At 33.8% G+C, this 9,431-nt stretch overlaps 1 pseudogene; it reads left to right on the plus strand.

Annotated features, from left to right (window-relative positions):
• Nucleotides 1–7,648: 7,648 nt before the first annotated feature.
• Nucleotides 7,649–7,983, plus strand: LOC138916758 (KANTR integral membrane protein-like; annotated as a pseudogene).
• Nucleotides 7,984–9,431: the final 1,448 nt, after the last annotated feature.

The raw sequence follows: 9,431 nt of genomic DNA on the forward strand, positions 1-9,431 counted from the left end.
AAGCCACCAGCTTCCAGAGTGCTGGGAGAATGTATGTATAACAAGGAGTGAAATTTAAAAGAGTAGAGCTAATTTTGTGCATCCCTTTCACTGTTCTGGTAAGAAAAAAATACATATGTGTGTATAAGCTACAGAATATGAATCATGTGATCTTGGTGATTCTGCATATGAGTTAAATGCTCTCATATTTGCATTTAAAACTGGCATTGCACATACAAAGGTGAATGGTAAATTTTGTGCTAAAATTTTAATATTTTAATTTTTCTTTACTTAAGATGACATTAATAGTAAATTTTTAAAAAGCCATGAGAAGCTGAGTGAGAGAGAGACTGCAGAAGAAAGGGGAAAGCTTTATTTATGGTACTTTTAGTACATTTATTGGCACTTTTTCTTGCTTTTTGAACAAGGACCCCACATTTTCATTTTCCACTGAGACTTGCAAATTTTTTAGCCAGCCAGGGTCACACAGAGCAGCTCTGATTCAATGTGAGGGGAAACCCACAGGGGGTGCCAGGAGGATGGGGTCCTTGAAGGCCATCTTGGAGGCTGGCCACCATAAACATCAATAGGTTTCTTTATCACCTCTAAAGTTGGTAAACATTTAAAGATGAATGTTGATGCCTATGTCGAGAAATAGGTGTGTTGTAGTTGGAAGGGTCCACTGGTAAATTTTTAGAGGTAATATTGATGAAAAATTCAAATACATATACCTGTAACCCACCAAATTCATTTTTAGGAGTTTTGTTCAAAAGCACTCCCGCAATTGTGCAAAAGTATTTATAGAAGGATATTCACTGCAGCATTGTTAGTACTAGTGAAAACTTGGAAGCAACATAAAAATACAAAAAGCCTTTCTCTCCTGACATGGAAAGATATCCACAATTCACTGCTAAAGGAAACAAGCAAGTTGTAAATCAATATATTTAGTAGGGTACTATGCATGAATTTTGTAAGTAGGAGACGTTAATAGTGGTTATTATTGGGGAGTGAGATTGGGTAAGGACTGGTGGAATGGAGTGGGAGGGGGAAATTTTACTTTATTTACAGTCATACACTGCATAATGATGTTTCAGTCAACAACAGACCACATATACAATGGTCATCCCAAAATAATCAATAGATTATTTTGATTATATTGATACTAGATGTGGTATTTTTCCACCTCTGGATGGTATTGCCAAAATTAATTTCATGACACAATTGGAAACATTAGTTACATTACCAAGGCTTGAACTGGAATATCATGTTTGAGAGAGATGTACATAGACTCAGATATGACCAGACAACTTTAAGGAACTGAGATTAACTTTATGAAAGCCAATAAAATCCCTTTAAAAAAAAAAACACACCAGCTTGGTAACTTACTTACAGGGATCCCAACAGCCTAACCAGGTGAATAAAGAAAGTCACTTTCTGGCAGGTACTGGAACCTCAAGAAGAGAGGAATTCACCCACATCTACAGGTATTGCAGGAGAAGTCTGATGGCAAGTATTTGGCTTGGCACCTTAGCCTTGAGAAGCTAAGTTCAGTCTAGAGATTCCTTATGAAAAGTTCCAGCAAAGCAAATTTTAAAGAACCTACGTGATCAATCACTATTCTTACTCTACTTATGTAAATAAGCCAAGTTTATTGAAACTAGACTTCTTTTGCAAACAACATAGTTTTAAGTTGACTATCTTTGGTAAAAACAAGGGTCATTTTAAAGAGAAAAATTAATTTTCAGAAGAACTATAATATACACTTGTGGATATTAGATTCTAACGGTGTTAATTTTCCCTGAAGTTTTGTTATTTATCTAAAAACTGGAATAGACCCTAAATTCTTCCAGTTTCCTTCAATATTTTACTACAACTCTCCAAATTAACATTTCCAATTTCCTCTCATGTTTTTACCTTGGAATCATTAGGAAATAAAACTGCCCTTTTCCTGAAGCCCTGTGAACTGAAGCTGAACAACTTGATTAAAACTTAAGAGAGAGGGGGCTGGCCCCATGGCTGAGTGGTTAAGTTTGTGCACTCTGCTGTGGCGGCCCAGGGTTTCACTGGTTCAGATCCTGGGCGCAGACATGGCAACTCAGGTCAGGCCACGTTGAGGTGGCATCCCACATGCCACAACTAGAAGGACCTGCAACTAAGATATACAACTACATACCGGGGGGATCTGGGGAGATAAAGCAGAAAAAGGAGAAAAAAAAAAAAGACTGGCAACAGTTGTTAGCTCAGGTGCCAATCTTTAAAAAAAAAAAAGCTTAAGAGGCAATAAATTGTAACCAGGGTGAAACCTATCTGTAAAATGATCAGCATCAGAATCAGCATCAATCAGCATGGGCAGTGGGTACAAACTAGAACTTGAGTGTTACAGACTTGTGAGCTGTGTGACCATGGGCAAGTTATTTAAAAAAAGAAAAAAAAAGTTCTCACCACAAAAATAAAGAAGATAACTACATGAGGTGATGATTGTACTAACTAACCTTATTGTGGTAATCATTTCGTAATATATAGGTATATCAAATCACCACATTATACACCTAAACTTATACAATGTTATATGTCAATTATATCTCAATAAAGCTGGAAAAAAAATTGTTGAGGGCACTAAGAGTTAATAAAGAGAAGAGAGTATAAGCCAGAATTTTGGTTCCAGATCCAGAAGTGTTCCTCGTGCCATTTCTGGTGTATTGCCTGAATTTGACATTAGAAGTTGTGGCCTCATCTGTTCTGATAGATGTTCTTTGAAACAGTTCAAAGTTATCCATGATATTGAAGGAGATCAGAATATGCCACCTCAAAATACATGACTTTGGCATAAGGATTATTGCTGGAGACAGAAATTGGTACCAAGATGGGTCTGCACAAACAAATCTTACTAAAATACTCATTATTTTCCACTTGTTTCCCCATATGCTTACCTTCCCACCATTTACCACCCCTAGAAGCCCAAACTCCTCTTCCTTTGTCTTGTCACTTCTCCACATTTATCACCCTTTGTTAAAATGGTATATAGGCCCCAAGGTCTACGCTTCTTTGGGGTCTTAATTTCTTTTCTTTTAAGGCCTCGATGCATGTAAAAATTTAAATATTAACATCAAATAAAATTTGTATGCCTTTTCTCCTGTTACTCTCTCTTTATCAGTTTAATTTGCAGGCCTCTGTAATGGAATATAAAAGGATAGAGGAATAGCTTTTTCCTCCCCTACAATTTTTCTAGGTCTGCCCAAAGATAGAACACTCTTAATGAAAATATATCAAATCTGACATTACAACTATTCTAGGACATTAATTAGTAATCCAACTGGCAATTAGTTTTAATTTAGACAAGATATGAAATGCCCAAAAAGAGTTCAGTCAAACAATAGAAGATCCTCAAATGAAAAATGAATCATGGTATTTGTTGGAAAATTAAAATAATTTTGAATTTGTGCTATCCATAGTTATTTGGTATGAACTGTTGCTTGCTACTAAAATTATTAGAAGAAGTTTATTTTTAAAGACTATTTCACTTTTAAAAGGATTAATTTTTTTAATTTTAGAGAAAGTGTTTTTCTAAATCAAAAGAAATTGCATATGAAATATGCAACGAAGGGTGATGGTCCATAAAATATTAGGCTATCAGAACATAGAAACAAAAGAGGGCTTGCATGATTCTGAAGGAGAGGATTTACTTACAAACAATCCTAAAAGTAATTTCTACGGAGACCACTTTCTGGTCAAGGTCTGTCTTTTAAAGAGACATTTGAACCAATCAAGCAATATACTGCCGTTTTTGGTTTTCTATAGAATATCTCAACATTGAAAAACATTTTAAAAGAACTTAAGAAATACTATATATATCCAGATATTCCTTTAGGAGATGACAAAAATCGTGATGTTAATATTAACAATGTATGATGAAATTAAAATATTTTTATAATACATTCTGTAATAATGATCATTTTATATATGCAACCCCATTGTTGCATATCATAATATACATGATATGTAAAATTCTTGGTTTGTTTCCAAATCTAGGTATTGCTTTGAGAATATTATTGGCAATTATAGTTGTCATTGCCCAAGCAGAGCAACATTTCTCAAAATTGAAATAATTTTTTAAAACTATCCAAGAACTACAGTGACATATTACAGACATTAGTAATGTCTAATTACTAATTATTGACCCTACCACCAATAAAGTGCATGTTATGTAAATCTTGACTTTGCTGAAATGAAGGCAAGGAAATAAATGTTATGGAATAAATATAAAATAACTGATTAATAATGTATGCCTTTATTTTATTATTCACACAAACATCGCTGGACCATCATTAAACAGCCAGACATGCACAATAATAAACTCGTCATCTTTGATTTTTGCCATCTTTCAATCACATAAAGACCATAGCTGCTTATACATTTTTTAAATTTTATCATTTTGAAGTTACATTTGCCAAAGTAGGTGGGCAGAATAGATTTTATCTAACAGTCTGTTAGCTTGACTTATAACTTTTAAATATTTTCATATGATATGTGGCTTCAATTTATCTTCTTGACCTGGGTCTCACAAATATTAGGAGCAAACCTGTTTAAGAATGAGCTGAAGAGCAGTATTCTGTGGACATTTGTTTGGGAAAAGTTGATGTGTAGACATTGGCGGTCATCAGTACTGTTGCTGACGCCCTTTCCATTTCAGTTTGACTTACTGCCAACATCCTTTACTATTATTTTTCTTTCCATCAAACCTTACTTCCTCCACAGTAATTAGTTTCATAGATTGATTTGTTGACTTCTCTCATATCATCCATTATTAGCTTAAAAGCCCTTTGGTCCTATGGTGAGTTCCCGGGCAAACAGTGCTGTTCATTTATTACTCTGCATCGTCATCCAAGATCCCATGGTTGTGGCATCTTTAAGCCTCAGAGGACTTGTATGTGTTGCATGTGCCACTATTTTGTATTTGGTACCTGTGGCAGACATTGCTAACTGATCACAGAATCTTTCCTACTGGTCCTGGATGTAGTTTAAAGACGCGTTCTCCTACACAGTGTTCCAGAGAGCCATTACTAACAGGTTAGAGTTGGCACAGTTAGTGAAATCTATTTGCCATCCCCGGCCTAAAGCTTGGTCAGGTCTTCTGCTGGGCATACAGAAGTGAACGAAATAGTCTCTCCCCTTGCTAAGTTCAAAATTTATTGGTAAGTGGCCCTTAATGATCTGGAAAAGATTCTGTATACCTTCTCAAAATTATCTCGCATGCCTGAAGTCACTTTGAAAGCCAGAAATTCCCTTCACCCTTGAGGGATTTGTTCAAGAAAAGCAAACATTAGACATAAAACCACTTAAATGGGGTTGACTTCAGAATTTTTAAGCCATAGTCCAAAAACCCAACATTCCTTTTTATTTTGAAAAAAACTTTATTCAAGTATAACAATTATAAAGACGTGAAAAAACCTGTGTATAGTATGGCTAATTATCATAAAGTGAACACACCTGTGTAAATACTGCCCCAGATGGGAAAAGAACATGACCAGCACCCACAATTCCCCTGTGCCCATTCCCAATTATTTTCTCCATCTTGCTTCCCCAAGGTAACCACTATCCCAACTTCAAATACTATAGGTAAATTTTGAACTTTTTGTAAATGGAATCACACAGTATTTATTCTTTCATATGCCTGGCTTCTTTTGTTCAATGTTATGTTCATAAAATTAATCCATATTATTGCATGAGTTGTAATTATTCATCTTCATTCCCATAAAGTATTCTATTATATGACTATTCCACAATTTATTTATCCATTCTAGTGTTGATGGACATCTGGATTGTTTCCAGGTTTTGACTGTTATGAATAAGGCTTCTAAAAAAAACCCTTGCACCTGAGTTTTGTTGCACATATGTTCACATTTATATACCTAAGGAGTGAATCACTTTATCTTAAACTTTAGTGGTAATATCCTTAACTTTAGTAAATAATGATAAATTGTTTTCCAAATTGGTTCTACCAATCTATACTTCTGCCAGTGGTGTTTGAGAGTTTCAGTTACTCTACGTCCTTGCCAACACTTGTTAGTACTTTTAATTTTAGCCATTCTAGTGGGAGTGTAGTGGTAGTTCATTGTTATTCTAATTTGCACTTCCTTGATAACTAATGATTTCAGAACCTTTTAATTTGTTTCTTTGCCATGTGTCTCACATCTTTTGTGAAGTGCCTGTTCAAGTTTTTTAAACATCTTTCTTTTGGCTTGTTGCTTTTTCTTTGATTTGTAGGCATTCTTTGTATATTATGACTACAAGCCCCTTGTTTGTCTTTTTACTCACTTCTTTGGTGTTGTCTTGGCTATTCTTGCTTCTTTACATTTCATATAAGTTTTAGAATCAGCTTGTCAATTCCCACACCAAAAAAAAAAGTTCTTGAGATTTTAATTTGGTTTAATTGGAATCCACAGATGAATTTGGAAAGGAATAACACAATTATAATATTGTCTTCTAATCTATGAAAATGGTATATCTCTCCATTTATTTAGGTCATCTTTAATTTCTCTAAATAATACCTTATAGTTTTCTCTGTAGAGTTCTTACAAATCTTTCATTAGACTTACTCCTAGGTAGTTGATGTTTTTTGATGCTATTGAAATTGGTAACATTTCTAAAATTTCATTTTATAATTGTTTATTGCTGGTATATAGAAATGCAATTGAGTTTTTTTCAATATTGACTTTTTGTACAGTGACATTGCTGAATTCATTTATTAATTCTTATAGTTTATCAATAGATTCTTTTAGACTTACTACATACATAATTATGTCACCTGCAAATAATAGTGTATTTATTCTTTTCCAATCCTTATACTTGGGGTTTTTTTCTTACCTTACATCATAGGCTGAGAATCTAGTACAATCTTGAGTAGAAGTAATAGCATATATCCTTGCTATTACTTGTTCACAATCCTAGGGAAATTTCCAATATTTCACTATTAAGTATGATGTTTGTGAAAGATATTTTTATAGATACCCTTTATTCTATTAAGAAAATTCCTATCTATTCCTAGTTTGCTAATTTTTTAAATGTAAGCTGAATTTTATAGTTTTCCTGCATCTCTTGAAAAGATTGTGTGATTTTTCTCCTTTAATATATTAATGTTGTAAATGACATTGATTGATTTCCAAAAGTTAATCAACCTGCATTCTGGATTAGATTCAAATTTGTCATAATATATTATTCTTTTGATGTATACCAGGATTTGGTTTGCTGATATTTTAGTTGAGATTTTTTTTATCTATGGTGGTATGTAGCTTTCCTTTCTTGTCTTGTACTTGTCAGGTTTTGGTATTAAGATTGTGCTGGACTCATAAAACAAACTTGGAAAGTCTCTCTTTTTCTATTCTCTGAATTTGTGTGAGATTGGCACTATTTCTCCCTAAAATGTTTGGGATGACACACCACTGAAGCCATCTGGGCCTGGAATTTGCTTTGGGGGAAGAATTCACTTACAGATGAAATTTCTTTTTTTCAGTAGACTTAGGACTATTTGCATTTCTCTTTCTTCTTGTGTCAATTTTGGTAACGTGTTTTCCTAGTATATTGTCAGCTTCATCTGAAATTTCAAATTAATGGCATAAGGTTGTCCAAAATGCCCTTTTTATTATCTTAAATATCTGTAGAATTTGAAATGATGTCCCCTTTTTCATCCCTCATATTTGTTATTTGTGCTCTATTTCTTTTAATCAGTCTTGAAGGAGGCTTATCCATTTTATTAGTCCTTTTAGAAAACCAGCTTTTGGCTTTTTTGATCCTCTTTGTGATATATTTTTATAGTTTATTAATTTCTTCCCTTTGTTATTTCCTCCCTTCTCCTTTTTTGGGTTTACTTTTCTGTTCTTTTTCTAAGTTCTTGAGATGGATGCATAGATGATTGCTTTTCATCCTTGCCCCCTCAAATATATGCCTTTAAGACTCTTTAATCAGCTTTAGCTTCATCTCGCAAGTTTAGATATCTTCTTTCCTATATTATCCAATTCAAAATAGATTTTGATTTTCATTGTGACTTCTTCCTTGACTCATATGTTATTTAAAATTAGGCAACAAAAATATTTCCAAATGTTTGGGAATTTTCTAGTTTTCTTTTTGTTATTGATTTCACAGCTTAATTCCCTTGTGGTCAGAGAATATATAATGCCTAATTTTAATCCTTTGGAAGTTGTTAGGACTAACTATGAGCCGGCATATGGTCACTTTTGGCAAATATACCATGTATATTTGAAAATAATGTGTATTCTATATATATCTGGTACAGTGCTCCAAATATATCAATAAGATTATATTTATTACTTGTGTTATTCCAATCACTTACAATCTTACTTTTTTTTTTTTTTGCCCACTTCTTCTATCAGTTCTTGAGTAAACTGTGTTGAAATCTCCTACCATAATTGTGGATTTGTCCTTTTCGTTCTGTCAATTTTTTACTTTATATACTTTGAGGCAGTTTTATTCATGTATACAAATTAAGCACTTTATTTCTTTCTAGCGAACTGGCTCATTTATTTTTATGTAATGTCTCTTTATAGCAGCATTTCTCTTCGGCGGCACTATTGACATGTTGGGGAGGATCATTCTTTGTTGGGGAGGTGTGGGGAGTGCTGTCCCGTGCGCTGTAGGATGTTTAGCAGAATCCTTGTTCTCTACTCACTAGATGCCAGTAGCTTCCCCACCTCCCACCCCTGTCATGGCAGTCAAAAATACCTCTAGACCTTGCCACATGTCCACTGGGGTGAAGAATCACTCCTGGTCAACAGCCACTCATCTACAGTAACGCTTTGTGCCTTAAAGTCTATTTTCTCTGATATTGGTAAAGCCAGTTTCTATTGGTATTTGCAAAGTTTTTTTTTTCAATCATTTTACTTTCAACCTTTCGATACCCTTACTCAAGATGTGTCTCTAGTAAGCATAAGGTCGACGGTCCTTTTAATCCGGTCTGACAAGCTTTTAATTGTAACTGCAGTATTTGTTCCTTTTACCTTTAATGTGATCACTGATACGTTTGGGTTTAAATCTGCGATATGACTATTTATTTCACATTTAATCCACTGTTCTATGTTCTTTTTTCTCTCCTTTCTTACCTTTTTGGGTTATGTATTATTTCACTATTTTGTTATTCCCCCCATTAGTTGAGCATTCTTTTATTATTCTTTTAATTGTTGTCCTAGAGATCACAACATGTATCTTTAACGTATTTAAAATGTAATACATTAGTACTTTTGCCACTTTCTGTATTATCTTAGGGCTTTGGACTTTTCTACTCTATTTACCTCAATCTCACTTTTTGTGAATTTTTATTTCTCTGTATATATAATCCAAGTAATTCATCATTATTTAATTTCATACAGCCAATGTTTACTTAGATTTATTCAAATATTTATTTTTTCCATTGTTCTCCATTTCTTCCTGCTTCTCCCTGC

This window comes from Equus caballus, chromosome 1 (genome assembly GCF_041296265.1).
Source record: "Equus caballus isolate H_3958 breed thoroughbred chromosome 1, TB-T2T, whole genome shotgun sequence".
Classification (NCBI taxonomy): Eukaryota; Metazoa; Chordata; class Mammalia; order Perissodactyla; family Equidae; genus Equus; species Equus caballus.